Here is a 12,858-nt window from a genome sequence, read left to right as displayed (position 1 = left end):
CATAGATATGCGATTCAAAATGGTGAGAAGAGCTTGGTAACGCTGCTAGAAAAAAAAACTATATCTAATCATACTTTATCTATGTGTATGGATTGCACCTATGCATGCATATGCACTCCATACGAAGTAAGTTAAACTTTTTGAGTTGAATATTCCACTTGGCAACTTTCGATAATTTCAAATGATTCAAATAAAAAACTTCGGTAGTAAATTTACGTAGTTACTCTTTAACATTAAAAAGTTAATAATTGTTCTTTCTACACGTTTTGGTTACAGAGGATTAATATGATGTAATGTTTTAATCTCAAAAAACGTCTAGGCATGTTTATTGACGCCTCCACTCACAGGATTATATTCAACTGTACGATCGTATAAAATTAGATAATAGGTAGCTATTCCTTGTAGAAAATTAGCTTTCGACTTAAATTCCAAGCTTACATAAGCTAAGACGCTGTTAAAAGCTCCATTTTATTTCAAGCAGTCAATAACGATGAGAGGCATGTTATATGTGGCATGTTATAATGTGTATAATACATTTTTTTTTATAAAGCGTGGATTCTGTTTCTTTATTCTGATTTTTGTTAATATTCAAATTAAGGTTGCTGGGAAGATAATACAGTGAATTGAGGAATAACTTAGCTTTTCTAATACCATAACGATCAAAGCGGCTAGTATTTACAGAGTTTGTACCTTTAAGATTTGTCTAAAATTACAAAATGATGAAGCATGGTTTTTCAAGCTGATTTTGTGTTTTGACAGTCCGAATGTTATTTGAAGTGGACAAAAGGAGAATAATCATACAGCTCACATCGAGCAGTCAAATTTTTTACCTGTCTGACTCACTTTCATAAAGCATGCGCTACTCTATGCGAATCAATGAAATTTTACAAACCTCGTAAGCAACATCAGCGGCTGTTTGTATGACTGTATTTGAGTCATTTTTCAATCTCATGAGAATCAACTTATGCTTTATGTTTACAACAGCCTTACGATTGTCTTAAGCAAAGCCAAGCATCATGCTTAAGGTCATAAGAACATCATAATAACCAGAATTAATAAACAGTCTGCTTGTCTCTACAATATCTAACCAACCTGCATTTTTCAGCACGACTTCTTGAACTTTGAGTGGGATAATGTGACACCCGACCCTTTATTAATGTTCTTATGCCAACATTTTTGCACTTATCTATTTCTATGCCGTTAAGTTCTTAGCGTATTTCTTCAAACAAATGACAAATAGTTTTATTAACTAATAGAGTTCATCTAACTAGAGCGTTATTGATCAATGTGATCCAACCACGAATATGTAAAGCACTGTGCGAAGGTAACAGACATAAATCTTGATGTAGAATCAAGATACACATTTAATAACTATTATGACTTTTAACTTCTCAAAAATTCACCAAATTTTCAGCCTGATCAACAATACATTTTAAGATAATCTACAGTCATTACCACAAAAGGTAAATCAATTATCTATGATGGGACTTCAATCATTTTGTAGACTGGTGGAACTGCTGGAAAAAATTTATGAATCGCATGAACTTTATATTAAGATGTTTAGTGAGGCACAGGTGACTAGAGTTATTTGTATTAAACTATTGATATCTTTCGTAATTTTACCTAACATAATCAATTTTGAGGTACAAAATGTTAATAAAAGGGGGTTGAAGATCACCAAAACTATTGAAATATGTGAAACCGTTTCCCAATTTTCTGTTGGCAATCGAAATGATGCCAGGGCCATCTTTATCATCTAGATTAATAACAGCTAGCTCATTTTTAAATGGGCCACTAGATAGCATATATACAGTTCCTCATGTATGTAACTCCTTAAAAATCTGGGAGTTTTAAATGCATACTTTTTCAAATGATCTCGAGCTATTGGATATTACAAAAAAATGAAATCTAGATAAAATAAAAAAATAGATATGCACTAATAAGCTTTTATAAATATTCTAATTTTATCTTAAACAGGAATGTGATCACTAATAATAATGGAAATTCAAAGTGATCAGTGATCCGTTGGGGGCGAAATGTAAGAAAATAAATAAATACAAGTAAAGTGTATTTAAATTTTCTGCGTTGATTTATTGATGCGCAACGTTTCGCTGACAATATGCGTCAGCCTCATCAGGCTACAAAATTAAAATTAAAAACACACAATGAGTGATCTGGAAGGCTCAAACACAAAAATACAATAAATTTTTTTGTAAATTGTTACCGCAGGTACGCGAGAATTCGTAAGTTTGGTTGACTTACTCGTCACCTGTCGTGCTGTCGACTGACAATAAATTACAACCACAAGCCAGCGCTTATATAGGCGGAGCCGCAAAGGTAGACGGTAAAGGGCGATGAACTCGATCGGGACATTTAAACTTTCGTAGTAAAGGAAGGTATGCTCTATTAAAGGAAAGCACATCCTCCTTTCTATTGATGTTGTGTTTATCGAGTTTTATATAAAGCATTTCGGAAATAATTCTTTTTTTATAATTGGATTCCTTGTCAAGGATTTTAAAGTTATCCCAATCGAATTCATGGTCAAAATTGATTTGGTGTGCACAAACAACAGAATCGGAGTTTTTACTTTTCATATGTTCACTGATGCGGACCTCCGCCGCTCGCTTTGTTTCACCCACATATGACGCAGGACAATTTTTACAATGAAACTTATATACTACATTTGTCTGTTTATGTTTATTCGTTGTATCTTTTCCTAAGCGGACGATATGCTGCAGTTTATTGTTAATAAGAGGGTAAGTGTGAATATTGTAGGGTTTTAACATGGTTGAAATTTTTTCAAAATTATTGTGAATATATGGTATGCCAATTTTGCAGAGAGGGTAGGTGTTTGTAGTGCTTCTGTTATGATTACTATATTTGTGTCTTTTTAATCTATAAATATAAAAAAAGAATTATTTCCGAAATGCTTATTTTTGCATTATTTTTAACATAAAAAAAGAATTATTTCCGAAATGCTTTATATAAAACTCGATAAACACAACATCAATAGAAAGGAGGATGTGCTTTCCTTTAATAGAGCATACCTTCCTTTACTACGAAAGTTTAAATGTCCCGATCGAGTTCATCGCCCTTTACCGTCTACCTTTGCGGCTCCGCCTATATAAGCGCTGGCTTGTGGTTGTAATTTATTGTCAGTCGACAGCACGACAGGTGACGAGTAAGTCAACCAAACTTACGAATTCTCGCGTACCTGTGGTTACAATTTACAAAAAAATTTATTGTATTTTTGTGTTTGAGCCTTCCAGATCACTCATTGTGTGTTTTTAATTTTAATTTTGTAGCCTGATGAGGCTGACGCATATTGTCAGCGAAACGTTGCGCATCAATAAATCAACGCAGAAAATTTAAATACACTTTATTTGTATTTATTTATTTTCTTACATTTCGCCCCCAACGGATCACTGATCACTTTGAATTTCCAAATTCACCGGAGGGCACTGATATATACTAGCAAATCACTAATAATAATGTTGTATAAAACTTGTTGTTAATTCTTACAAAGAGCATTGTATTATTTTGCTGTTTGTATGTTATCCAAACTGGCACTTTAGTTCATAGTAATTAGGTTATAAGATTCTTATTATTTTTCCTTTGTATACATTGTGATTAAAGTTGAGGTTCTAATTTAATCTTAAACAGAAATGTGATCACTAATAATAACGTTACATGAAATTTTTTGTTAACTCTTACGAAGAGCATTGTATTATTTTGCTATTTGTATGTTATCCAAACTGGCACTTTAGTTCATAGTAATTAGGTTAGAAGATTTTTATTATTTTTTCTTCATATACATTGTGATTAAAGTTGAGGTAAACCAGCCTGCGAACAGGTATTTGCATGTACCTCTTCAGGGTTGCAAGGAAATTCATGTGTCCATTGCTCTGTATGCTTTGTATACTCTGATTACGAATAAATAAATAAAAAAAGTTTGTATAATACCCTGATGTGTCAGCACTTAATTGGATAGTTTCAGTTAAAAATTTTTTTTAACTCATGTCCTGGTTTTGAATACGGGCCCAACTTTTTTCTTAGCAATTTTTTTGTCCTATTCTTTGAAAAGCCCTGTCTAAGTTTTAATTTTGCATTCATTACACAAGTTACATCAAAAGCAGTAGCCTTCTCACTAGTATTTTAATCTTTCGCTGTAAAGCACCGCCAAGCATTTTATGCAAGAATCTTATCTGCTACATTTCTAGCTAGAATATCCTCAAGATTATGAGAATACAATATATCATGCTGCTTATAAGTTTCATTTAGAAAAAAGATATCCAGATCATGACGAGAAAGTCTTTTAGACAATTGGGTTCTTGGTCCACAATACCAATAAACTGTTATGTGTTTTTTACAGGTGATATGATCAGTCTATTAATCACTCCACAACCTTTTACTGTATGAATGATCATTACTGTTCAAAAGCTAAACTACGAAAAATGAAATTATCTCAGTAGATAAGAATATCGATGTTTAAAAAGGTAGATATAGAAAAGACTTTGACTATTTTGTTTTAAACATAACACACATATCTGAAATTTTTTTTAGTCTTGTGGCCTTAAGGAGGTTCGGTAGTGATAATTTTTTATGATGAAAATTTTTGAAATTTCGATATGTTGTTTGGGATAATAGTATCAAATTACAGCTAAATTTTTGAAGGGTTTAACCACACCGTTTTCAAGATATATTTACCTGAAAAAACAATATTTTAACATGTAGGCTTATAGAGAAATCACTTAAATTTCACATTTAAAAAAACGGCTGAATGAACTTGCTTTTTTTTTTTTAAATGAAAGAATATTGACAAAATAATATTTTTTCAAAGTTTGAGAGAGCCCTACCACGAATTTCTATTAAAAAACAGCAAAAAATGTGCTCGCAGCGACGACTTGGCAACGCTGCTTTTGGAGCGCGCTTTGAAAAGTAATGAATAGTAAAAACTCCTTTTGTAATTGAAAATTTAATTATAAAAAATTCAACCGAATAAATAAGTACACTGTCATCAGTAGACGACAACAGCAGTAGACGACAACAACAGTAGACGACGTGCCAGCAGCTGAAAAAATTCACAACGTTGCCAGACGCTCTCCCTCCCCTTGCCTCTCTGAGATTTCCCCCCCACTAACACTACCAAACCTCCTTAAGCGAATAGTCAGCATATCTAAATTGAACCGAAAGAGAGAAGTTTTTTGACATGTTGTGTTTGCACCACCATACTTAAAAAAGAGCACTAAGAAAATGTTCAAAGAAGCCCGCCAGTCATGAGATCTAAAGTAAACTGCGAAAAGGTGTTTCTTTCTCTTTTCCACGGCTCGAACGACTAGCAGTAGTGTTTTTGTTCCAGTCTTCTACAGACGATCAAACAGCCAAAGCTGAGTAGAGCCATCAGATTTTTTGCACCTGTGCCATGCGTATTTAGTGATACTTTAATTGCATTCATTGAGGTCGTAAGTTTTTTATATACATTCTTCTTTAATACCTTCATTACCTGGGGTTTTTAGTTAATAAACCACATTCATTCAAGTTAAATCAGGCGAGTTTTGATATGGTCTACCTACGTCTTTCTTTTCCTGTGCTCGTCAATCGAGCTGAGCACCAGCGTGCTTCACGTCAAAGAGAACATGATTTTTTTTCATTCATTTAACTATAAGAGCGGGAGTGCTCACGTATTGAAAAGCCGAGTGAAGCTATAAGGCATACACGTAGATTTAAAAATGATAAGAGATCAAATTTCAACAAATATTTTAGTGAAACGGTCAAACCAATCACTGATCCAATTAAAAAAATCATTAAAGAAAGCAAAAACAATCTAAGTCATCCATTATTTATCATAGTGACGTTAAAGTTTCCTGAGATGGTACTACTAAGCTAGTCAAGCATGCGTTCCAAGCTCAAATGTCTCAAACACTTATTAGTCATACCACTGACGACCTCAATGTTTTTTTAAATAGTACGTTAAGAGGCTATGACACTACAGTCGAGTGTGATAAGCATGAACACGATTTATCTTATAACATTAATATGTATCATTAAATATGGAACAAAATGAGTTATACCAAACAGACTAAATTTATAATGTATGAAAAGAGAAAAAAAGGGTTTATATGCATAGTAATTCAAAAATAAGTCCTAATAATAATCAAATTAAAATGATTGGGAAAAAATATTCTGCAACAGCTAGAAAATAAGCTCCTTTTAACAAAAATTTTGATAAACAAATCATAACAAATTAGGATTTAAGAGTAAAGTAATTCCAAGAAAACTTTTGAAATAGGACACACAGCTAATTACTTAACTTAGATATTTACTGTTATGATAGTGGAACGTACTGAACCATCATTTACCCTATAAAATATTAAGAACAGCAGCCAACTTCAAGAGGCTTTTATGAGCAAGAACTGCAAAAAAGCCAAGCATCCAAATACTTACAATATTTGGATTGATAAAATACAATTTGTAATAATAAATGTATGTACAAAGAATTGTATCGACTACTTTTAAATATACAAAAACTAATATTATATGGATGATAATTTATTTTTTTAGTGTTTGTATTTATCAATAATAATATTAATATAATAATAGTAATATTTATTAATATTAAATATTTATACTATTATATTTTCCTCATAACTGTACTTTACTTACGAAAATCCTTTACAATGTATGCAATAATATATGGGTTCAGTAACGCGTCTGAACATCTGCATAGAAATAAGTTACGCTAGTACTGCAAATATATAGTAGAAACCAGAACAGGAAGCGTTCACAGAGCTAGTTGTGCGTGAACAAGATAATAATATCAATAAAGCTGCCACGCAGGGTGGATAAGCGGAGGTCAATGTTTATTCAGGGTAATCAAAAAGTACTTCAAAAGAGAAATACAGTGTATTGAGCAAATTACCTAAAATTAACCGTTATTTTTTGCATAATTTTAAATGCAGTAGTTGATAAACTACAAGATGTACAAATTAAAGAACGTTCGACCCCTTTCGAACGCTTTTTTATCTTGGCGCTGGTCATCATAAGCAGCAGCCTTGCCACGCAGCAGAAAAATCCAGTCGATAAGCAGACTGACAACTACTTACAATTATACCGATCGATGTCACGCACGCATGTTTTGTTATGCAGCGAAGGGTCTGCTAGTACTGCTTTAAGAGTGCAGTTCCACGACACGTCATGAAATGTGCAAGATAAAATTATCCCCATAAATTTATGTATTAAGTCTATCCGGCTGCTACGGGGACCATCTCTAAAACGTTCAGCGGCAAATGTTGCCTATGACATAACCCAGAAATTACAAGATAACTCATTGTCTTGTATCAACATGGTTATTCGACATTATAAACAATGTCAAACTTAAAAACTTGAAAACACTTTCATTTCTGCTACAGAAGCTTATACAATTCTGACCTAATAATTTATAACTTGGCTAGTACTTAGCAGGCACTCACCAAGTACTTGCCAGAAACTTGGCGGAAACTTGCTAAGCACTCGTCAAATACTTGCTGGGCATTTTGCAAGTACTTGCCAGGCACTTAGCAACTACTTCCCAGGCAGTTGACGGGTACTTACCCAAGCCAAGCATATGGTAGGCATTCAACGACTACTTAGCGAGCACTTAGCGGGCATATAAGATACTAAATACTCCGCAAATAACTGGCAAGTGCTAAGCAAGTACCCGCCAAGTTCCCGAAAAGTACCCACCAAGTGCCCGCCAAGCGCCTGCCGGATGACCATCAAGTACCCAAAAAGTACCCAGCAAGTACACCAAATGCCCAAGAAGTGCCCTGCAAGTACCCACCTAGAGTCTGAAAAGTGCCAGAGAAGTACCAGCCATATTTAATGTTTTGGCTATTAGGAATCTTGAATCCTTAGCAACTGAAGTAAAGATATCCAAGCTAATCTAATATTATTGCCAAGAGCTTGTCAAGTATCTGCTAAGAACCCAGCAAGTTCCCACCCAATGCCCAGAAAGTCACTGGCAAGTGCCCGCCAAGTTCCCGAAAAGTACCCACCAAGTGCCCGCCAACCATCGGCTAGATGCCGAAATAGTACCACGCTAGTTCCAATCAAGTGCCCTGCAAGCACCCGAGAAGTGCCTTGCAAGTACCCACTAAGTACCCAAGAAGTGCCCGCCAAGTTCCCAAAAAGTACCCGCCAAGTGTCCACCAAGCGTCTGCCAGATGCCCATCGAGAGCCCAAAAAGTATCCAGCAAGTACTAATCAAGTGTCCAAGAAGTGCCCTGCTAGGTCCCACTAAGTGTCCGAGAAGTACTGGCCAAAAATAATGTTTTGGCTATTAGGAATTTCGAGTCCTGAGCCACTAAATTAAAGATACCTAATTAAATCTAATATTCTTACCAAGTGCCCCTCAACAACACGCTAAGTGCCCGGCAAGTCCCCGCCAAGTGCCCAGCTAGTCAATGGCACGTGCCCACCAAAAACCCACCAAGTTCCCAAAAAGTACCCACCAAGCGCCTACCAGATGCTCATAACGTGCCTAAAAAGTACCCGGCAAGTACTAACCAGTGCCCGAGAAAAGCCCGTCAAGTGCACGGGAAATACCAGCCATATATAATGTTTTGGCTATTAGGAATCTTGAGTCCTCAGCCACTGAAGTAAAGATATCTAATCTAATTTAATATTTCCGCCAGTTGACTGTCAAGCAACCGCTAAGTGCCCACCGAGTGCCCATCAATTGCCTGAGAAGTGCCTGGCAAGTACTTGCCAAGTACCCACTGTTTCCGAGAAGTACCTGCCAAGTGACCGTCAAGTGCCCGCCAAGTGCCCGCAACGCACTCGGCAAGTACCCACCAAGTGCCCGTTAAGTACCCAGTAAGTTCCCAGCAAGTACCTGCTAAGTACCTGCTAAGTGTCCACTAAGTACCCGGCAATTATCTGAGTACCTGCTCAGTGCCGGCTAAGTACTAGCCAAGTTGAAAATTATGAAGACAGAAACGTGAAAGCTTTTGTAGCAGAAAAGAAAGTGTTTTCAAGTTTTTAAGTTTGACATAATTTATAATAATTTTCTTGTAGATGTGCAGTAACCATGTTGAAACAAGACAATAAGTTATCTTGTAATTGCTTGGTTATTTCATGGTCAACATTTGCAGCTGAACGTTCTAGAGATGGTCTATGCAGCAACAGGATTGACTAAATACATAAACTTATGGGAATGCTTTCATCTTGCACATTTTGCAAAGTGTCGTTGGACTGCACCCTTATAGCAGTCCTAGCTGACGCTGCGCTGCATGACAAAACATGCGTGCGCGACATTTACCAGTGTAATTGTAAGTAGTAGTCAATCTGTTTATCGACTGGGCTTTTCTACAGCGTGGCAAGGCCGCTGCTTATAATTACCTATCTATCTCTTTTTAACTAGTTATTTTTTTATGATTTCAATATCCTTTTTGCTCTTCCTTTTTTTCATAATTTATTCATCAAATTGCAGTGCTTCCTAGATGATAATAAGTCAATCATTTAAATTAATTCCCTTCGACTTACGGTTACCACTTTGTCTCTGTTCTGGTCACGTCAGCATTTAACTTGCAGCTGTAGGTTTTTTTTACCGCCAATTAAATTGTTATCGTGTCACGATTCTTTCTCGCGGTTGTGACTCAATTCGTTGTATGAATTTTTATTCGAATGAATAAGTTATTTTGTTTTTCAGAGTAATAATTTGGATCTTTTTTTATTTAGTAATTATTACGGTGTACGGCAAGAAGAGGGAATATACATATATTTGCAAAGGTTATTTAAGGCTCGATTAGGTTTAATCTGCTGATGAAACAAATCATAGCTAGAGGCAGCGGATGAGGTCGTGGGCCTATCTAAAATTTCTCCAGACTTAGGAGGGGGGAGGGAGTTTCTAATGTGCCCATCAATAAAAAAAAAAAAAAAAAAAAACGTTCCAATTTCAGATGCAACCCCAAGCTCCTGAAACCCATATGAACTAAGTTGACTTTAGTTCTAAAACCACGAAATTTAAATTTAAATTCTCATGCATTTCTTATGGGAAGAGATTTAAAAATACTTGCAGGATTAATGTCTACTTACTTCATCCCGCTTGTTCTACTTTTTTAAATAATGAACGGTGGAACAGACAAGCAGGCTGGAATAAACCCTAAGCTTCTGAAACCCACATATTACCTTTTTTGAATCTATAAATAATACAATCTGTAAGGACGAGGAGTAAAATTTTACCACAGTTTGCAAGGGATTATTTTAGAATTTGAGTAGACTAGAATAGGTGCTTATAACACAAGTTTTCAATCTCATGAAACTAATACGTATTTACTGGTACAATAATACTTAAATTTCGCGGTGGTAAGTTTTGCTACAACACCATAGTCAGGAGGTTGTCAGTCGGCAAAGTACATGAACCATAAGAGACGATTTATGGCAGTCATTTTATGACGATAAATATCAACAGGTTTGTTTGGTGTATCGTGTCGGAGCTGGTGACTACATGTATTACTTTTAGTAGTATATCTATATACGTACGTTTGGAGCTCTCCGAGATACTTCTATACGATACACAGAACAAACCTAATGTAGAAACTAGTGAGCTTACGGCATCAGACATTTTCCTCAATTAGCTACAGTAGTCGGAACTCAATGTTATAGATGCGTATAAAAAAAACGCGGTAAAAAGTAGTTTCAATAGCTCGTGGGATAAGGAATTTGAACATTCGTGGTAAAAATCGGTGGATCAAATTTTTGATTCTGGCGTTGACGAACCTAAGCTTCCATGTAAAAAACAAATTCCCAAACGTCTAGATGGTAATTAAGCTGTTCAAATTCATAATTTTAAAAATCCAAAGGAATTTTACAGGAACTTTTTTTTGGTAATTCAGGACCAAGTACTCCGATAGTGAAACAAAAAATTCGAAAACGAGTCTGCTACATGTTTAAGGTCACTTAAACATTTCTGTGATAGAAAACTGAAAGAGGCTGATAAAATTCATAAAATAATTGATTTTTATACAGATGACTTCGAAGCAGATTCGTTAATAAGAGATCAAAATTGGTTTTTTCATATTACCACTAAGGAAGAAAAGGAAATATCTTGCATACAAGATGTAGTCAGGTTTTTACAAGCCAATGATTGGTATGTAGGACTAGTACCCGAATTCGCAAGATTTATTCAATTGTTAAAAACAATACTTAGTACTTCATGAACAAATGAAAGAAGTTTCTCAGTCTTAAAGAAATTGAGAACTTATGTGCGATCAACAATGCTTCAAAATAGATCAAATAGTATAGTAATATTACACATATAGGAAGAAATTGTTGAGCAACTTGACCTCGACTCATTAATTAATTATTTTATACAACGCAATTCTAGCAGAATTAGCGTTTTTACTTTATTCTCCGATCAATGTTCTGGTTAAAATAATGCTTACCAAAGATAAAATTTTATCTCTAATCCCCGTGCTGCAGGGCTTCTCACAGCTCTAGATCGGCTCGATGGAAGCAGGCTGCGTTGTGCTCCAGAGCTCGGTTAGCCGACCACATCGGCTTTAAATCGGGTAACTGCCGTCAGGAATGACGCTGCGGAAAGGTCGCCAACCAATTCCAGATATATGGCCTTTTTAGGCAGACAAATGAAGACGGCTACATAGCCCTTGGTAGTCGAATTTATCGTTCCTTGGCAGCCAAGATATTGAAGGGGCCAGCGTAGTCAATGCCACTGTGGCTAAATGCACGGGAAGGTGTAACCCGTGATCGTGGGAGGAGTGTCATCAGCTGAGTTGCCAGTCACGCTTGCAAGCGTGCACAGAGAAGGCACTGGTGAAGGAAAGCCTTGGTTTTACGCTGGTCACCGATGATTCAGACATACTGAGCTACGCATCTGCTGGTGGCTCAAAACCCACCATGTAGAGAGCTCGAGAAAAATCAAATGAGATAACTAAACAGGCAAGGGCACAGCTGCCGTTGAGGACTGGTAGATGTTGCTCACTGTAGAGTAAAATAGAGTGATAGAGCCACCCACCAACTTGAAAAATTTCGTCAGCATCGATGAAGGCATCAAGCGATGTAAGCGGATGCCGCTTGTCCAGATTTCCGTTCCAAAGCTGTGTCGACTTCTCAGTAAAAGTCAGCTTCTGACTCAAGCAGAAACAGGCGCGAAATGAGTTGTCCAGCTTAGTCGCAGTCAATGGAGAAAGGACGGATCGAGCAGAGCCATTACGGATAGGGCTGCCACAAAACAAGACAATACGATATTTTTCATATCTCGTTGTCGTTGTTGATAAATACTCACAAATTGAGTCTTGCCTTGTTCTTGAGTTTTTCTTGTGCATGTGATCTTGATACTGTCTTGTCTTTTTAAAGATCTTGTTCAAGAAATCTTGATCTTGTCTTAAAGTATCCAGTTTTAATATTTTTTAAATTAAAATAATCATAGATGAAAAAAGTATGCTACATTAAGATAAATAAAAGGTATTGGATAAATAAATAGATAAATAATGTAGTTCTTACATAAATTCAAACATATATTTATTTTCATAAATATTTTAAATGCGACTTATATACATTAAAACATCGATTCTTATGAATCTAGTAACATCTTATTTTTATAATATCTTATATCTTAAACATTTTTGCTTTATATTAAATGTTTAGATGACTTGATTATTTGTGAGACCAAATTAAATATTATTACACCTAATAATTTATTGCAATTTTTAAAGTAATGACAAAAAATTTTTTTGTATTGGAGAAATTTTAGTTTTGCTATTACTTTCTTACAATGGTACTTTGCAACTTTTTCGTTTTAGCTCACTTTTTATCCAGAAGCTTACACACAGCATGACTCGAATAAAAACATAGCTTAAA

At 35.5% G+C, this 12,858-nt stretch overlaps 1 protein-coding gene across 1 annotated transcript in view; it reads right to left on the bottom strand.

Moving 5' to 3' along the window:
• sotv (exostosin glycosyltransferase sotv) overlaps window positions 1-12,858 on the bottom strand; it is a 727,528-nt gene that overhangs the window by 481,285 nt on the left and 233,385 nt on the right. The window lies entirely within an intron of this gene.

The sequence above is a fragment of the Copidosoma floridanum genome, unplaced genomic scaffold (assembly GCF_036245765.1).
Source record: "Copidosoma floridanum isolate Cflo_tuat_1 unplaced genomic scaffold, Cflo_Japanese_pri ptg000028l, whole genome shotgun sequence".
Classification (NCBI taxonomy): Eukaryota; Metazoa; Arthropoda; class Insecta; order Hymenoptera; family Encyrtidae; genus Copidosoma; species Copidosoma floridanum.
The sequence above is the reverse complement of the archived record's forward strand: the minus strand, read 5'-3'. Positions and strand labels throughout refer to the sequence as shown.